Raw genomic sequence first — 20,999 nt, forward strand, 5'->3', positions numbered from 1 at the left:
AATTTTTAAGTAAAATTTAAACATTAATCCTGCAATTTTTAGATTCCGTTGGACACAAGGATTTCAAATAAGAGCGATAAAAACTTCCCTGTTTATAAATAACAATCACATATAGTTACAAACTTCTGTTTTTCATATTGAAAAGTATTTTTGATCGAGGAATTAAAACGAATGCCATCTTATATTTATTTAAGATATTCTATTGGTTGGAATTACTATGTTACTGTGATGTTAACAGGATTTTATGTTTTTCCTGAAATATGTAAATTAAGACAGTGTAGCTCAAAGAAATTAAAACATAGAAACTAAATTAAATAATGGCCAACCAGTTGCCACAAAGATTGAAGTAAAAAATAATAATTTTGTTTTCTCTGACGCAGCATAAGAGCTTGGGATTGGACTCAATCCAATTTGTAGGTAGTCTCCTTTTAGAAATTCGATATACAGATACCAGAAGTTTGGTGTTCATGAAAGCCGCTATTGAATAACCGGAAAATCTTGAAAATAAAATTTCCTCCTTTTTATGAAGGCTAATAAATTAATTTGCTTAAAATGCCTTTATGCGAAGTAGATTTTTTTTTACCAATGAAACAAAATTTTACTTAAAAATATTGGAACCAATGCATTTCATTCATAATAAAAAAAAAATGTATGTGTGGTATAGAAATATTTAAGGCAGGATCAATCAGAGGCGATTTCGAAAATATATTGAAAGGAAATGAAAACTAAAATTTCCAATAAAATAACCATATATTAGGTGGAATTTGAAAATAAGTATTCATGCTAAAGATCAATCTGAGTAACGTTTGACTAATTTTTTGGAATCTCGGTGACATAAAATGAAAAAAATGCATCTTTTGCTTTCAAAAGTCTGCATTTTACTTAATATATGGTCCTTAGTAGGTCGACTCTTTTCAAGCAGAATTTGAACCAAATACAAATAATTATAGTTCGAGAACTACTACGAATTTTCAAACGAAATTTAATACACATATATGGAAAGACATGCTAAATCAAATTATTGTAAAATCTCAATTTCCTTGATGGGAAAATTCCAAAATACTAATTAATTATCCTTATTAACACGATTAATCAGATTTTCGATCTATATAAATCTCCGTGTTTAAATAGTTTCCATTGACACTAACTTTGTGAAGATACGATAGTAAATAACATAGTTACAGAGATGCCCCATTATTTTTTGTCGCTGACTGTACACTTTACATATAAATCTACACATTAAACACACCTCCCTTGAAAATTTTGAAAAGGTCCGTGATCAATTGCAAGAAACACAGAGTAAACGCGCGATGTTGGAGGCACTCTGCTTCGGGTGTCAGGACGCATTGCATGTAAACGCACAACGGACTGGAAAATGACAAAGTTGCATGCAACAGTTCGCGACCCGTGTGCGTGTGTGACAGTCCATTTGACATGCAATTGCTTCTTCCGTGGTTGTTAAACGCATCGTCCGCTGACCGATTGCAACGGCCGGTTGCTTTCATCGGAAGCATTGGTTGTGCTCACGTGCTAGGGTCAATAGGCCAAACGTCTGACAGTTGGCCGCACGAAAGTTTGAGTAGAATCACCGTTACAAGCGTTGATCTTGTACAACCATTTTTTTTCCCGCTTCCCTATAAATTAAACGCTTTTTTGCCATTTTACGTATATGTTTATTACTCCAGTTTTCTCTTACAGAATGTGTTCACTTACGGTCGATAATGTTATACATTCCTCACACAGTACTATTGCAATGAGTCCCCTCATACATTTCATTTGTGCCTATATGCTTCTGTGTAAAAATAACTCATCTATACATGTCTTTATACTTTTAAAATTTGTTTAGGAGCTTGCGATTCAACCTGTATATAACATTGTATTTGCTCTTCTAGAACTCAATGAGGACATTAGTAATTGCATTTCATTAAATCGTCAAAATTTCCAAATATAGAAATTTCAAGGTCTCGAAAATCTCTCCATTTATACAATATGATATGCAATTTCATTTTTCAAAATTTGAACAAAGTTGATGGATTAGTTTTTGAGAAGTAATTGGTATAATTTTATTTGATAATTTTATTAATTGATAATTGATGATTGATGATTTAATTTTATTAATTGATATAATTTTATTTAATTTATTTACTGAGAAAAAAATCGTCGATAATTTGAAAATCAAGACAGATAAAATTATTTTGAGAAAGAAATTACTTAATTATGATGAAAACTTGTTTAGAAATAATAGAATATGTGTTTAAAAATAATTTTAAAAGCGCATAATATCTAACTTTTAATAATGCTTAGATTCGTTATGAAACGCTATTTTGTGTTTCAGTTCATGTTAGAATTTTGGGAGGTTAAATGCTAATTTAGAGTTAACATTTGGGTTGGATGTGTCAGGTTTATTTATTACTAAATTATGTCAATTTTTGTATCCTCTTCTTATATTCAATGATATAAAGAGATTCCATTCCCATTATTCCATCCGTTTCCGAATCCTTTTATATGAAAAAACGGTTGACGCTATTAAACTCATTCAACATCGGCGTAAATATTTAAATTACTTTTAAGGTAGTCGGTAATTAATTTTCATTATTTCCGCTCAAATTCTTCATTCTTTTCGTCTTTAGTTATACAGGAATTCATTTCCTATATTGTTAACATAATTTATTTTAATACTAAATGTAACAGAACATTTCGGTTAAAATAATACACAAATTTCTAAATGCAATAAAAATCAAACCATTCTACAAACTTAATAAAAACACGTAAAAAAGGGATAACGCTTAACATCTTTAACCCCCCCCCCATTAGCACAAAGTACATTACGTAGTATGATATCTACCACAGAATAACAATATAATATTGCACACTATTTTATAGTATTCTACAATATCATGGGACATCTTATACTACTTATTATTTTATTTGCGCATGCTTTATATTGGAGTAATCGCAAATACCTTTCGATATGCATAATATAAATAAAACGTCTGTTGACTCGGTATGACTGCTATTGAAAAATTTATAACAACCATATAAAAACAATCATACAAGACATCTCACTAGCATTTCAGGCAAGATATCATTAGCAGTTTTGAAGTTTTTATTTTTATACTGAATATTTAGAATTTACGTTCTCTTTTAAATGATAAAAATTGATATATTTAATTAAAAAAAAACAGTATCCTTCAGAAACTCAAAGCAATGAAAGTATTTTATTCCAGTCACTTCTGTATTAATATATAATTAATATATACATATATATTAACCTACAAATATTTTTAATGTGTGAAAAACTGGCAATTTTTTAATACTAGATAATTAAAAGGGTGGGTGGAGATATTTCATTTCTTACAAGCGCCTTTTCTTGTAATTGCTTTTTAGAAGGCAATTATCGGAGATATTATCGAGGAATTTCCGTCTCGTTTCAAATGAAAAATTAAATGGTAAAACCCAAGTCAAAAGTCAAACAGATCAGCTCATATGAGTTTGACCACCTTCTTTGGAATTAGAAAGTATTCAGAATAAAATGTCAAGTCAAATTGAAACGATTATTGATGATGGACTGGGATGAAAAAAAAAAAAAATCCTATACTAATATGAAAAGTGAGATAAGAATAATTTTGAATAATTAACATAAAATAATTCATTTTCTTTACCTTCTGTTTCAAAACAACTATGATGAATTAAATAATAATAAGCAAACATACGAAATTAGTTCAGTTTTAAAAGATTTCAGTTATTTGAAATATGAATGTTTCCTCATAAAAATCCTATACATATAATCAGATTTTAGCTTCCAAAGTTTTTTCAAATGATTTTCAAACTTAAGACGTTTGGTGCAACAGTGTCTAATTTGAATCCTTTGATCGTCTGACCGCAATTCAAAGTTACAAGATCTGCCCCAAAATAATCCTTGAGATATTTCAAAAAAGGACATCACTATAACTTAATGCTGGTCTAAACTAATTCAATTAAATTTAATCTTTCACTAAAAACTACAAATTATAAGTCGCTATTCCAAATTATGATGTGATGGCACTTGTGACCACTTTGTCACGCTGACCAACTCCGAAGCATCCCGACACTGCCATGGCCGTACAACTGCTAAACTAAGCCGCTTGAAGTCCTTCTACGGCCACCTAGGGACGACGTCGTAATTTTGATTTATGGTCGTATGACAACTGCGGGGAAAGCGCTGAGCTCACGGATTCAGCGCCCCGCAGAAATTCCATAGAAACGACGCCCCTCAGGCAATCTCTAAAGCCTCTCTGATTTTCACAGATTTGACAGAAATAATTCTCTTTAAAGTAAAAATGCAGAATTGCAAAATAAAATTGTTTTATAAAATATTTACGGTTTTCTACACTCCATGCAACACTTTTCTTTTCTCTACCTCTCTCCTTTCACTCGTCAATATTTTGTTGGATGAGATATCACTCAGTTTTATCAAAAATAATTACAAATGAAGTTATATTTATCTTCTTGATTCAGATTTCGATTTTAATTCGAATTTTAAGGATCTGATTTTTAGACTAGAAGCTATTTGATTTGATTTGTTGAATCAATATCTTACTTTGAAACTACAGCTAGAACAGAATAGTTTCAAATTTGAAATTTATTAACTTTGACTAATTAATTTCTAGCTTATATAATATTTCTATTACAAATAATAAATAAAATATGTCACCAATAGCATCTTATATTTTTCCTATCATGGGAACGTTATAATGAATGATCCAAGTAAAGATAAAATATTTTTAAATTTCAAAATGTTTCTAATGTTGTTTTATAAATATTTCAAGACGTTAAATGATTTCCCACTAATATAAATTTCACTGCCATTTTGATTATGATATATTATTCACAGATAAAAGAAAACGTAAGGGTTTTTGTTAGACGTTAAAAAAAATCAATGAATGACAAATAGTTTTAGGAACGGTGATAAATGCAAAGCAAAAGTAAAGTTCCAATTCTTCAAGAATTTAACCATAATGTTATCATTTGACCTAATCATAGAAAGTAGTTTATCTGCATGTAATAGACCATCAGAAATATTTTATCTTCCCCAGACACTAAAAAGAAGAGCAATTTAGTTTTAAATATTTTATTTTTGTAAGTCAGAAGAATTATAAGCACGCAATCTATATTTCAATAGTAAAAAAATGCATTGATTTCTGCCGTCTGAGTTTCCAAATACAGATCATAAATTTTTAGAGTTTTAGGCAAGTAGTAAAAAAAAAAAAAAGTATGTTGTTTACTAATGATAATGTCGAAGATGTAGAAAAATCCAATATTTTCTCCCTATTTAAATATGCATTACGGATTGATCAAACTTATTACATTAGATTCAAGTATCTTGTAAAGGATTTTTTTAGCTCTTTTCCCCCTAAAACCAATTTGTAAAAGTCATCAAGAGAAATGATGAATTTATGAACTTTCTTTAAAAATATTTCAAAGTATGCAGAGTGCTTTCTAGAAAATAAGTGGAAACTAATCCTTTAATGAAATAGAGTACTCGGTTTTAAGCATTCGATAAAAGAAAAGCACTTAAAAGATCATAACCCCAAAAGATTAAGTGAAAAATTCATCATGGTTGAAGAAATAAAGGCGATCTTTGATCAGCAGTTAATCTTTTTTAATGTACTTATTGGCGAAAAATGGCGAAAGTACTAATAATACTAATAAGTCCTAATAATGTATAATCCTTAATCTCATTTTCAACATAAGAGCTTTTTGAAGAAATGATATGCATATTGTTGGATTTGTCAATTCGTATTCCTTTCAATTATGTATAACATTTAATACATAACTCCAAACCCACCCCTCTCTTCGCTTTCAGTTGAGATATGCCGAAGGCCTGACAGGGGTTTTTTTGCGATATACTAGGGGATAAAATGTTATAATCTACCTATTCATACTGATAGGATATTGATTGAAGTTTGCGGCAAGTAATGAGAAATGCGATTTTATCCTTTTTTATGGAAAATATTAATTGCTTAGGAAAGTTTGAAAGGAATCTATTGTAAGCAATTAATATTTAATATTTTATGATAGAAATATAATGCATCTAATTTGTTCATTATTATTCTTATTTGCGGATTTTTTTCAGTACATTAAGTGATGCATATGCATTTTATCTTAAGTTTTTAAAGCACAAAATCAGTCAAATGAATATTTTTTTTATATTTTTCTATTGTATCAGGAATCAAACAAATTTCGAATTTTTTATTTAAATCTCTTTTAATTGGCTAATGTAATAAAATAGTGAATTTTCTGAAAAAAACGAAGCAAAGTTTCATTAAAAACTTCTGAAACGATTTTATAAAATTTGTTGTTCATTTTTTAAAAGTATTTTTGATATTAATCTTTATGTTGCCATTTAGAACTATGAGCAGTTCCATTTACTGGCGAAACTTTGGTTATCCCTTATATGTGAATACCTGTTGCTTCCCTGTTCATTTTCGAATTACTAAACAGACCATTTGAATTAAAGATACTGAATTGGATACAATTATACTTTGAAAGGTGGAAATATGCGCATCAAAACTATTTTTTCCACATTTTAATTATTTATAAAGTAAACAAAAGTTCACTATGTTTTGGTGATAACTTCTGAAAATTTTATTGCACACAAATACTTCTACAACGAAAAAATTAGAAAAATTATTTTTTTAGAATTGTAAATTTAGCTTTCGTAAAATATTTCCCTGTTTTTAACTAATTTTTTTAAAATATTCATTACCTTGGCTCCTTGGATTAATGGTTGCTAATATTTTCTGTGGCTTTCTCAGCAAAATATTTTTGAACTAGAAATTTCGATAGGCATATCTCATACTATTTTAAAAGTCTTACCTCATTCTGTTCATTGTTTTATGAACTTTGTTATTTTTTGCCTATATCTTTATGCAACCAGTAATATCTCCGAAAAGAGCAGTAGTATTTAAAAGAGCACTCACTTAAAAAATTTCTTGATTTACTCGATTTTTATTCGATTTTTTAATGGTAAAAAAATCTTATATAATCAAGAATTTAATATTTTTAGATGAACTTATGAATGTCACGGTTGATTCCTCTGTACCAAAATTGTTTTTTTTAACTATGAACATATAATTTATATTACAATATTATATTTGACACACGGTTTAGTTTTTTTATGTTGATAAATTACTTGACATTTTCATTTCTTTTATTTCTTAAATATATTGTGGCACGCATTTTATAAGACGATTGCTTTGATTCAAAGCAAAAGCTTCTGCAGTATTTTTTATTCAATTACTTAGTATTCATAATGAACTAATTAACTTGAATTATTGCATTTCAATTTCATATTATTGCATGCTTTACAAAAGTGAAAAATAATTTCAATTAAATTTCATGTCTTTTAAAAAATCATTCTCCTTAACTCTTTCTGAACAATAGAACCGAAGAGTTTAAATTATGAGCTTCACCAGTTGCAAAACATTCAGGACATTCACCACTTTTTTACATCAAAATTTAATTTAAATAGGGATAAATTATTTATACATTGTTTTATTGCTTTTTGTCTGCCAAGAACTTATGTATTTCGATAGCTAAATGAATGTTGGTTCATGTTACAAATTAATAACATCAATCAAATAGGTAGAATATTTGGCCATTGAAAATGACTATTTTTCAACATGTAACTCATATTATTGCAAAATATTTTATGTTATTAAAGTTAAATTGCAATTTCAATCTTAGCCTCTCTGAAAAGTTTCAAGGGGATTATGCAAGAGGATTCAAAGGATTATGCTGATTACATTAAAAAAAGGATTTAGTATTTGTCTTAAGTGCCATTTTATGCAAGTATGCTTTTGATAAAAAGTGTGTGTTTTAGACACAATTTGTTAACAGCTGAATAAGATTAGTTGCTTGAACCCCTTTTCTTATTGTATCAGTTTGCCAAAAGGCGCGACTTATCTTTTGCTGGGTTCGATTTCCTGTCCATAATGCCTAAACTCGACCATCAGACGATTTTTACCTATTGATCGTATTTTGCCTACGCCAGATCTTAAGATGAGATAACCGATTCAAAGATAAGATTTTGCAGCAAAGTCCTTGAACACTAAAGTATTAGTTCACTCTAATCTCATTTGGGACCTTATGTCCCAAGAAAAAAAACACATTATTGATGAACATTCTACAAGAGCATCGTGGTTAAAAATAAACTTGGAACTTAAACAGTGGCTGTCAAATAACATTTGCATAAAAACCATATAGTTATCGAATATTCGATATAATTATATCCGTTGTAATTTCCTGTCTTTCGAAATCCTATTTCTAAAGTACTGCAGTACATTAAGCATTTCTTTCTGTTTACTAGGCATGTCTTTGAAGGAAAGCATTTGGCTTCTCTGCTGTAATAAACAAGACAATAAGATGTCTTTTTTAAAAACAATCATTAACAATTTTGTCTTACAGATAGGAGGTGCACTTTAATAAGTTCTTTCCAATTTGAATAAATAAAGCGAAGGCTTTAGAAATTTACAAGAAAAAGCAATTAGAAGGCTTTTAGAAAGTGACAAGAAAAAGCAATTATGTTTTCGCAGTTTATTGCAAGAGTTAAAAGGATAATTCAACAGTAATTGATTGAATTAAGTGCTTGTGTGGCGTGGTAATCGAATTTAATATGAAAATGGAATAAATCAACCTTCTGTGTTCCTAAATATTTAAGTGGATAATCTATGCATAAGGCTACACATAATTAAATAATTGAGTAAAATGGCATTTGGTTTTAGCGGACAGTCCAAAAATATTTTCTCATCAAAACTCGGCAAATACTATAGAAGATCGGCAAATAAATAATTACAAATTTCACTCTCAGTCACGATAATTGTTGTTTTAGACATCTTTAAATATTCGAAAAATCAAACTTGTATTGTTTTATAGTCGATGCAATAATTTACATTCAATACGAAATCTTGTATTCATACAGATGTATTGATTTTATAAATTGAAAAATGGAAGAGTAAAAGAAAAATGTTCACTAGGTTTTGCTTTTTTTTCCTTCCGTAAAAATAATGGCAACGAGATCATAAAAAGGTAAGAGCTATGAATGGAATTAAAGCCTTAAATGAATAGTTGTAATGTTATAAATCGATTTGCAAATTTTACTACTCCTATACACGCATTGAAAACAGTCTGTAGCAACCTTTGGTACAAAGAAAACTCATTTTATGGTTTCCTTTTCGTACTGAAAAGAGCTCCCTGTTAAAAACATGCTAATGTGTGTTATTTCTTCATGAAAGTAAGTAAAAAGGGCCCATATTTGAAATGTTATATTTGTTATAAAAAATGGATTGTTTACAACTCTGTCAATTGAACAAAATCTTGAAGTAAACAACGTGCATCAGTACAAAAAAAAAAAAAAAATCATCTTCTTTGAAATTTTTTCTCGCAGCCAAATCATCAATTTTATATGTGTGATATCAACAACTAATAAAACTAAACAATGCAGTTAAAGAAAAGCAAATATCTGTTTCACTATAACAATACTAGATGACAAACCCCTTAAGTCCCTCAGCAAAGAATATTGGAATTTTGTTGAGACTTGTTGCTACATCAACCATTCATTCTATATGTTATTTCGCCATATTACCATTTATTTCATTCTTTGCAAGATTCATTGAATAGAAGAAAAAATTCAGTAATAATGATGATGTCAAATCACATTTCATTAATTTTTCAATAAAAAAAAAGTCTTATGATGCAGTCTGAAGAATGGAAAAAGTATATAAACAAATATGGGTACTATGTGACTGAATAAACGTTATCTCATTCCATGAAAATATTCTTCCATCTCCTTAAAATAATCCACAGTTATTAAAATGCTTATTAAATAATTCGATATAGACTTGGCATTAAATATTTTACAGAAGTCAAGCTAAATTGCGTAAATTTACTTCCGAAAATATTTAAGCGCATTTTGTAATATTTACTAAGCTTCAGTTCTATCTTTAATTAAAGTTACTTTAGTTAAATGGTTAAATTTAGCAACTTAGTTATTAATGTAATGGTCTATTTAAAGCTTCAGACTGACTTTTCTTGAAACTTAACTGAACAGCAGCTTTTAACTATAATCAATGTATTGGGCAGACTATCCAATTAAACATAGATGAAGGGACAAAAATAAAATATTTAATGGCATAGACGATAACTTCTAATCAAAACATGAATATTTTTGACCGTCTTAGTCGAATTATAAAAATTTAATTTCATATACTAAAATAAATTTTTAAGAACTATTACTCATTATGTATGATAAATAAATATAATCAAAGAGAGGAGGATTCCATTATTATTAATGAATGGCATTACCTTTACTTATAAAGTTTGACCGCATTGAATGTGCATAAATATAAAGTTAATATAATGAATATTAACTATAGCTATGCATAAATATAATAATAAAATTATATTCATAGCAATTATTTTACTAAAAGTTTCAAAGGCAACTGATTAAAAAAATTTTCATATTAGGAATCAGAGAATAATGAAAATTTAAAAAAAAAAAAAAAATTGTAATTTCTTTCATAGCAGTCATATATTATCATTCATATGTTCTTCTATTGTTATCATATCATATATTATCTATCATATCATATATTATCTATCATATCATCACTCTGCGGAATTTCTGAGGTTTAGTAATGACTGGTTGTGACTAATTGTGACCATTTCATAATAATTATGGAAACATGGTTTTGAAAGTATATGAAGAATGAATGGAAATTGCAAATATTCCGAACATAAACTTAAGAAGTTGTGAATCGAATTGTTTTTAAATCCCTTTAATGTTTTGCTGCTTTTTTTGCATTGCCTAATTAGACGAAAATTTTCTGTTTCAGTAATGTACGGTCCTGCTGATTCAACTAAGAATCAAAAGAATACTTGAAGTGTTTGTTGATTTTATGAGTAATAATTTTTGTATCGCATTATAGAGTTTTAAAATAATTTCAGTTTACAAGTATAGAAACAATAATTTGATGGGCTATAAAGCATAGATACGTTTGTTACAGGACTAAGAATTTTAAAACATTTTCTTCTTTTTGCTGTGTTGAATGAAGATTAAACCACTATTCAAATTATTTATTTAATCATATGCAGAGTTACAAGGAAACGAGATTTAACTGAATGGGAAAATAACCATAGGCTGCAAATTTAGGTTATTTAATTCATTTTAAAATTTTGATGGTGACATGCATTTAGTGCAAACTTTCAGCAACAGTGTCGAAAAATGCAATTGTTTTAAACGATCAATAAACTGCATCAAAGCACCTTTCCAGAAACCTTGAGCTATTAGTTAAATGTTTTGTAAAGATTTTTGGTCCCTGCGAAGAAGTAATCGAAATGATATCACTCTCAGTTGCATTACATGATGCATTTGCTGCATGTTAACACTGGCAGCTGAATACAAAACTAAAACGTTTGGCCTACACTAGAATGTTTTCAGGTGACCATGGTTGGTTTCAATCTTGGGCAATGACGAAGATAACTTCTGAATCAGGGCCCTACTCTCCATTCTTCCACATTATTCTAAAGTGGGGTTGCTTGCCACCCAACGACACATTTGAAGTGACATTGACCCACATATACATTGAGTCCCACAGACCTTACCACTAGGTCACCGCCACCCTCTTACAATTGTGAAATATTGTGGGAACACAGTAAGTTGAAATAAAAGCATCTATGCATTATATAGCAATATTTATATTCTGCGTTTCTAAAAAAAAAAACTCTTGTTTCTCTTCAGTTAGAATGAAACCACAAAAATAAAGTCTCTAATTACAACTTTTACTTAGTTCACAAATTTTCCTATTATTTCATTCATTTAAGGTTTATTCCTTTATTTCCATTCAAAAACTTTCGTTTAGAGGAATGTGTACAGCTTCCTTTAATTATGTAAAACACTTATTAGGTTTCTTGAATAAATTCGATTACAATTAATTTTAATCACGCTTATAAGAATACTTTATTCTAATTTTATAATTCGTTATTTAATCTGCTTTTAAGATTTCAACACGCCACAATGAAATTATAAACTTTCAGTTTACAAAATGTTTTTATTTCAATAAATGCATCGACTAATGATGTTTGTCAAGTATTATTGAGATTGCACATTTAAAGAAAATTTAGAAGTCTGAAACAAGAATAGAGGTAATATTTTCCTCTTCCTTGCGAAATCCAGACACAATCGATTTTGAATTATATGCTAAATGGTCTGATGATAAATTACTCTTATTTCATGATTATTTAAACTAATTCATTTTTCTAAGATAAGTTGTTTGCCTCTTTTAATAAGGAATTTTATAATATTAGTTAAAATACCGTTTGCAATTCTTTCGAGATGAAAAAACATATTTCAGCTTGTCCCAATGAAATTCTTAGAAAACATTCCAACTAATAAATGCTTGGAATCAAGGTATCAACTAACAATTTTCATTAAAACCTACTTAGCTGGGATATTCAAAGAAAACTTTGTCTCAAACAAGAAGAAAGTTAAGGTTTTAGTCTTTTTCCTCATTCATCTTGAGTAACTCACAAGGACGATCGATTTCGGATTAAGTATTAAGCGATCTAATGATGAATTACCTTCATTTCCTTTTACGATAGTTACTTCGTTTCCTGAAAGTGTGAATTACTTGCTTTTAGAAGAATCTTTTAGAACTACGTTATGGTTGTTTACAAAACATATTTTTTCTCTCAATGATTTTTATACAGCTTGAAATACAATATTTCGCACTTCTGATTCCAGAATTAATATAAAAGACATAAGTTTTTAAACAAAAGTTTAAAATTTTGAGCTAGTCGTTTTAGGATATATTCGTAAATTTTAACGGTAACAAAAATTTTTCATTATATTTCTATAGTCTTTGCTTTATTTTCCTTTTAGTTAGCAAGATATTTAATCAAATCAAATCAAATAAATTTTAAGTAATGTTCAAACACTTTATTTTCTGGTTGATTGTTTAATATCTACCAGCCCCCCCCCCCCCCCGCTTTCAACATAAATCTAAAATCTCTCCTTTTCATCTTTCAGTTGTTGTTGTTTTTTTTAATTACATTAAAGCTTTTTATTTTTTATTATTTTCAAAGTTTTTTTTCTATTTATTATTATTCTTAAACTGTGATCAAAGGAATCGATTTCATCTTACTACATGAGTTAAAGTCTACATAGTCCGAAAGGCTGATCTATTATGATTGTTGCATGAGCAAGCATATTAAGTATGATATTTCAGCATACTGACAAATTAGCATTTAGTATTACGTCACCTCTGTAGGTAACCCCAAAACAATTTCAGATTACCCAGGCCTGTCTAAACACCCTAGGTAATTTGACCATCCATCATTGCTATTGCTGAATCCCGGAAACTAAGGTTGAATCCCAAAAGCCATTACGGCCAAGTACAGTTCTCCCAGTAGGAGATACATACAAGCTATTATTGGAAAGGAAATAACTTGATTTTTTACATTACTTCACCCACCAGGGTAGTGAGATCTTGCTTGCTCCTATATCTCATCTGCATACACGGCGGTGGTGGGGATACCAATGTAGATAAATATCTCATGGTTGAATTATACATTACACTTAAATAAATAAAATAATGTAAATATTTTTTAATATTTTCATAAAAATGCAAATCATTTTTGTTTATAAAATCATTTTGTGATCTGAATTTATAATTTGAAAGTGCACACTATTATAGGCAATGCAATAAGGAAGTAAAACATGTACTATATCAAAACACTATTTTACTGATCAAGCTAATTTATTTTATTATTAAAATTATCACCAGACTTTTCTTATACAGAACACATGGATCGTTACTCAACGATGTTGCTGACTCGCCAAACATTTTTTGTTGCAGAAATTCATCAAAATATAACACTTTATTTTATTTTTACTCGTTATTTTATGAGTAATGGATTTGGGGGCAAATGGCTCCTAGTTTTAGAAAATTTCAGTCACTTCAGTTTTGAATTTTTAGCTCCTGAAATTTTAAGAGAAATATCAGAATAATGTCATTTCTTTTATTATGATAAAAGTATGTATATTAAGTTATAAAGCTATCTCAAACTTGTGCTTCAGATTCATTTTCAGTATAGGTCATTCAAAACAGTATAACTGTAAATAAAATTTTGATTGCAAACGTCAATTTCGGATATTTAACAGACATTCATCTGATTCTTGCCAATATATTTTTCATGGGATATATCCAAAATCTAATCAACTAACCTGTTCAGACAGATTTGTTGCAAAGCCTCAAGAAATTAAAAAGGAAATTATTTGTTTACCAGTAAGGTTTTTTGTATGAAAATATGCAATAAAATGGAGTTTTTTAAAAAAAAATTTTTCAAGATTACTTTTAAACTGTATTTACTTATTTCGGATTATTTCTTATGTAGGCGAATTAAATGAGTGTCTAGTCACTTGCAATTCCTATTATTTGCAGCATCTATTTTGGATGCGTCACAAAATTTGAAAGCTTTTAAGTCTTTACTGATCTCTAATGACGTGCAAAACATTTTATTTTTCCTTGGATATATCTTAAATTTATCAGCCGTTATGACAATATGATATTTGCGTACAGTTTTATCACAGGTCTGATCACATTGTATTCATTAATTAGATAGGGACAGAAATTCTTATTACATATTTTTATTTTGTAAATTTATTACTTTTAAGCAGCATACATTTTGCTGGTTAGTGTTCTTCTTGAGATATCATTTTCCGTATATTTCTGAAAGCGCTCTTTAGATAAGCATCAACAGTTATCATTAAGATATCAGAAGTTAATGGAAATAACCGATGCCATATGTTTTGCCACAATTCCCTCCCCCCCCCTCTTTCTCCGAAAGCATGATTTTTAACACAAGTAAATTTTCGTACTGTAAATAAAGGTCATATTATGGATAGCTAACTCCTTCCTCCAACATTATTTTAATAACTATGATGTATATGGATAACCTTTTATGTGTATATGCGCGTTTTCAATAAACTATATGCAAATTGCTGAAGTAAATTTATGAAAATTAGATCGATAATAGTTATGCAACTTTCTTTTATTTGTTTAATTTAAGTAAGATAAGTAATATCGGGCATCTTTTTACATTAGATAACTTCAACGGAAAGTTACACACATTTGTTATCAAATTTAATTCGCTATGATTTTTTAAAAAAAACTACCTACAAGCACACGCTTAAAGTTTTATGCATGAAGTATTGAAACTTTACATTTATTTATTTATACTTATAATTTAAGATTTTAAAAACTTCAAATTATTATTTAATCTTTGTAACAAATTGTTATTGGAAACCAATAGCAGTGCAAAATTGCAGAACATTAGAATATGAAGAAATGAGTGAATAAACAATTGTAAAATTCCAACCTTATATATATGTCGCATGCAAAATGAAACAAACATGCTTAAAAATAGAATTTCTTATATAAATATACTAAATCAAAATTTAATTTAAAATTGCATATTTATCTTTTTAAACCTGAGAATAAATATATGGAGAAAAAACATTGAATTAAACACCAACATCTGAATGGATAACAAGAGATAAAAAAAAATGCATATAATTTAATAATAATTACTAGGAAATACTAAGAATTTGAGTTTTATCTGTTTCTGTTGAAGCAGCTGAATTTTTCAGCTGTTCAAAATATTGCTACTTATAACTATTTTGTAGGTTCAAAACGACTCGTTTAAGCGAATGAAAGGGGAAGATACTTTGCAGATTTCAGGACTTATAAATTTTGTTAGTTTTTATTTTTAACTATGAGAAACTAAAATTACAAAATTATTATTTTCATAATAAAGTTATGAAAAATATTAATAAAAGACATATAATTTATTATTATTGTTTTACTCTTTTGTTCATATCTTGTATTTATGGATCTTTTACACTAAAATGTCTTTTTAAAGTTTTACATTATTTCTCAATTACATATTATTTGTGCTTTAAGACTTCAGTATTTAAAGATATATCTGTACAAAAAAAATATTCGGGAAAAATATAATTAAAAAAAAAAGGCAAGAATGCTGAATCTGAAACAACAATTGATATAAGATGATCAACAATATCTACATGTAAAAATTATTATGTTAAATATAAAGACTATCTGATTTCTTTACATAGAGATTTTGTAATCCCAAATTATAATTTCCAATTTTTTTTTTTTTTTTTTATCTTTTTAGGAGTTTAGCATTTTTATAAAAATATATGAAATATTTACTTAATGATTCACACTTTAAATTGAATTCCATTTAAAGATTTTTCAATTCTGATAGCTGTTACGATGATATTTACCAAAATAAGACATTAATATTTTGAAAATGCAAAATAAATCTATTTACAATAAATATGAAAACAATAACAACAACATTGGAAATTTGAATATTTCAAAATGATAATTATGATATCAATAAACATGCTTTTAGTACAGTAATTTATAAAGCACTCTGCTTTATAGATTTACAGTTCTCTTCATTTCAAAATAAAAATTTCACTCTACATGATTGACAGTTTAAATACCCTTTGGAAAGCCAAAACCTTAAATAATTTTAGTTAAATATTACTCAATTAAATTGCTCAATCCTTCCCATTCTTTAAAAATAATTATTCAAAAATTCTAAATATTAGTATTTTAAGAAAAAGTAAAATATTAAACATCAAATAAACATAAATTCATTATTTCTGACAATCGATCTAAACTAAAAATTCTAAAGAACATGTTATAACATTTATTAACATGAAAGAAAATATCCTAAATTTTATTTATAATTAAATATAAATAAAATGTGAAACTGTAGAGATCTCATTATTTTCAAATAAGTGATAATTTTAGATATTTTTTTAAAAAAATTCTGCTAGACATGCTTTTAAAAACAATAATGAGCATTCAGAAAAAGCATTATATGGCATTTATATTAACAAATACAGCCTATAATCATAAACATATTTTAAAGAAGCTCGTATACCAAAAATGCATTCGCATCAAACAAAGGGCACCATTTTTCTCTTTCATAAATTTCAAAAAAGAAAAAAATCTTCAGAATTTTACACGAGAAAGGAAAATTAGACTTCGTTTATAACATTTTCTACCTAATTATATTTAAAAAGAAACTGAAGGTCAAATATCAAGCCAAATCGAGCCGGGAGGTGAGATTAGATTCAGTGAAAACCCAAGCCTCAATCTGATTTGTTTACTTATCCTAAAATCCATCCATCCCCTCGTCTCACCTCAAGCGCTGTACGACAGCCAGTTCCGACAGTTTGCGAAAAGAAGACAGCAGAGAAGCAAATGAGTAAATAGAATACTCTACCTGATATTCAGGAGGTTAAAAAAGATCGCTTTCGCTGGATGGGTCTGTTCTTCTCTCCTGTAACTCAGCTTGTGATCCCCTACGGAACCTGCAGGACGATTTCGCGGTGGGGGAGAATATGGCGTCACGTGACGTCACTAAGCGCTATTCATTGGCTGGACGCGGTCACCCTTAGCGTTCTTCCCCAGATGAACTAGAGCAGGATTCTGAAGAGTCGATATTCAAATGTGTACTAAGACAGATGCTTTCATCTCTGAGCAAAAGATCAGTTTCCACGGAACAGTGCATTCACGTTGCAAATCAGATTGGAAATGTAACAGGGATTGGTTGAGATGAAATCAGGGGTTGAGCTCTTGGGGGCTGCGTGTGTAGGCAGATTTCAGAAGCCATTTTGGGGGAATTACTGAAAAACAAGCATCTAAATTTAAATTATCGATTTGATGCTGTGGAAAAATTAAAGAGGGCTCATAGTTCATAAAATAAAATAATCCACATTTTAAAACTATGCAAATTTTGTAGGTTATCTGTTTATTTTTGGTTCTGGTGCTTTCGCTGAGAAATGCAATTATGTAACTCAACCTTTTGCTAATTGAATTGGATGTTTCACTTTGGGAATGGGGGTGGCGATGGAAAGAGAGATTAATTTTTTTTTTTTTTTTGAAAGGGGGAGAGGTGTACTTTCTTTAAGTTAATTTATGGATTACGGGTTTCAGTGAAAGAGAAATTTTTTGTAATACTCATTTTCGGAAATATAATAAATAAGTCTACATTAATAAATCAAATTAATAAACCTATATTAAAACTCTCTATTAATTGAGGTACTTCGAAACAAATACTAAAAAAAATTAAAATTTTACAAACTAATTCATATTTTTTAAATATACAAGCTTTTTAAAAATTCAATAATTTTTTTGTTTCATTATTAAAATGAACAATACATTCAAGCCAGTTAAATATTTTACATATCTGATTGAAAGTCAATATGGAACGACAGTCAGCGACGTAGGAACTTAAAATGTGGAATGCATTTTTTTTTTTTTTTTTTGTGGGATTGAGGAGAGGATGAATTACATCTTTGATTTTGAGAAATGTCATGATATTTTTTTGTTCCAGAAATATGTTTTATTTTTGATTTGATACTTTAAAATGAATAAAGCAAAACCATCTTAATATGTTTAAAGTATAAAAATTTTAAAAATTCAGTATTTCAGATGCAATAAAGATTTGAGGCAGACATGGAGTGAGAAAATAAAATATTAAATCTATTGGGGGGGGGGACTTATTCCTCTTTAGCAACGACGAGGCTATCTTTTACACAGATGTGCATATTTGAAAGAAAAATACGTTATTTTTCTACGCTTTTCTGAATTTCAGTTTTACCAAGCCAGCATGATATAGTTAGTTATCAAATAGATTGATCAAAATTTTTTTGAACGAAATGGGAAGTCCAATGTTTTTTATAATTCGTAATTTTTGTTCCCTTTTTACTAAGGTAATCTAGTGGTAATTCAACCAAATATGTAATTATTGCAACACGAAGGTACCCATGTTATAATAATTACATATTCTCACATTTTTCAATTTTATTTTTCATGCAAGGAATATCGGAATAAAAAAGCAGCTCCTCAGATAACTTTGCTAAAACTTCATATTTCTGATTTTTCCTCCTTTCATTTTTTTAATTACCAAAACTCATTAATAAATCTCTAATATAAAATCGTTTATTAGAAATCTTACTTTTTACATTTCTTTTTAATTATTTGGATCAATTATTTTTGAAGTTCTAATTTTGAAATAATTTCAAATTAGTCAGTTATAATTCATTTTACCCTGTGTCAAAGGGAAGTCATCTAAAAAAAATTCAATGCCTTTTATTTATATCACATAGTCTTTCTTTTCTTTTTTTTTTTTTTTCCTCTCTTTGTTTACAATACAATAGTTAAGAGCTATTGATAATTTTACTTTTGCTCTAAGATCTGGGATAAATAATAATAATAAAAAAAATAACTGAAAGCCCTATAAGAATTTCATATCTGTTTCTTTAAATTTTTTAGGACTGGAAATTTTCAGACTGTGATTATCAAAAGCTCACATTTCAATTTAAATTCCAATTATGTATCAAAATATATACATATATTCTTTGGTTCTTAATACTTACGAACAGAAATAAAAAATCTATTGAGTAGTTTTGATATTATACCGTAAAAACTATTTGTGAATTTTCATTTCTTTTTATATAAATTTCAAATGAAATTTGCTCTTTATGAATTGGCCTTAGCTACTGATATTAAAGAATAGGGCAAAGCACTCATTCTCAAAGCTCAGGTTCCCTATGATATGTGCATTTTCTCAGCATTTGGAAGATAAGGGGAGGAATTTAAGATAAAATTTCTGCTTTATCGCGTTTAAAATTTCTCGAGTGTATTCACAATAAAATGAAAATACGTGTGAGGAAAAAAAAAATATGTTCATCTTTAAAGCATAACGATCTTCATTAAACCTTACAACATTTCTATTCATTTTACTTAGGTATATTTTTACTTTCTCGTATGCGAATGAGAGCATTGAAAGCGTCAAAAAAGGAGAACTCTAGATTTTGACGAATTTTCAATTTCAGAGTTCGACAAACATACTTTTCGAAGTATGTTTGTTTGTCTGTGAACACTGACGGACACTCAAAAACAATGTTCTAGGTGAATGAATCTGGTATATGATCTTTACACATTTGTAAGTTGTTGTCAAATTGTGAACAAAATTCATTCAGAGGCTGTCTGTTTGGCTGTCCGAGTATAAGTTAACCCTATAACTAAACAGCGAAGATAGCTTAATATAAAATTTGGTACCCCGATTTAACATCTAAAGTGTAAATAACTATCAAATTTGGAACCATATCTATGAAGGGGCTGACCATCAGTTTCTCTGTACTTTCTCTTCTGTTTCTCTGTACTGTAAGTATACAAAAGCAATGACTCAAATATATGAAATTTGGTATATTATTTTTTAAACTTTTTTGTCAAATTTTGTTTTTAATCGATTCGAAAAAAGGTGTCCAAAATACACATTCATTGTCCTAGTGCTTGTATATTAACCGTATTTTAACGATTAATTGCCAAAAATAGCGGGTTATTTGGCTCTTTCAAAATTATTGTTCGCCAGTAACATGCAATTAATATTACACAAGCATATTTATTCGAGAGTATACGAGAAAGTTTTGAAGAGACCACTCCTACTGGTTTTTCCTAAGAATCTGAGTGGCTCAGAAAAACATTTTCATCAAATTGGCATTTTCTTTTGGATTATTCGCCTTATTTTGCAGTTTTATCACATTTCACTTCTTCAGTCGTCCAATATTAAGAATCTGCGAAATGATTTCAGCCTTTTCGAACAAATCCAGAACTCCACCCTTTTGACAGTAAGTTAACTTGAATGATGTGAGCTCTCTGCCCAAGATTTAATCTAGAATTCTTATCATTTTAGGAAGATCATGAAGTGCAATGAATAATATTCAGTGGAAATAAAAATTGCGTATCTATATTTTTGAAGCAATATAATGCAAATTACTTGAAGAAACCTAAGTATTAGATATGTAGTTAGAATAAAAGGCTGAAAATTGAAGGAAAAGAATAGAATTAAATAAT

At 28.5% G+C, this 20,999-nt stretch overlaps 1 protein-coding gene across 2 annotated transcripts in view; it reads right to left on the reverse strand.

Moving 5' to 3' along the window:
* LOC129958747 (ubiquitin-conjugating enzyme E2Q-like protein 1) overlaps positions 1–17,435 on the reverse strand; it is a 70,215-nt gene extending 52,780 nt beyond the window's left edge. Inside the window, exon 1 of one of the 2 annotated variants that reach the window (XM_056071400.1) lies at positions 17,362–17,435. The gene's annotated coding sequence lies outside the window, so the exon portion shown is untranslated. Of the gene's footprint in view, positions 1–17,278; positions 17,325–17,361 lie in introns of those variants that run through there. The other variant, XM_056071403.1, reaches the window with a different exon arrangement.
* Between the last annotated feature and the right edge of the window lie 3,564 nt (positions 17,436–20,999).

This window comes from Argiope bruennichi, chromosome X1 (genome assembly GCF_947563725.1).
Source record: "Argiope bruennichi chromosome X1, qqArgBrue1.1, whole genome shotgun sequence".
NCBI classification, from domain to species: domain Eukaryota; kingdom Metazoa; phylum Arthropoda; class Arachnida; order Araneae; family Araneidae; genus Argiope; species Argiope bruennichi.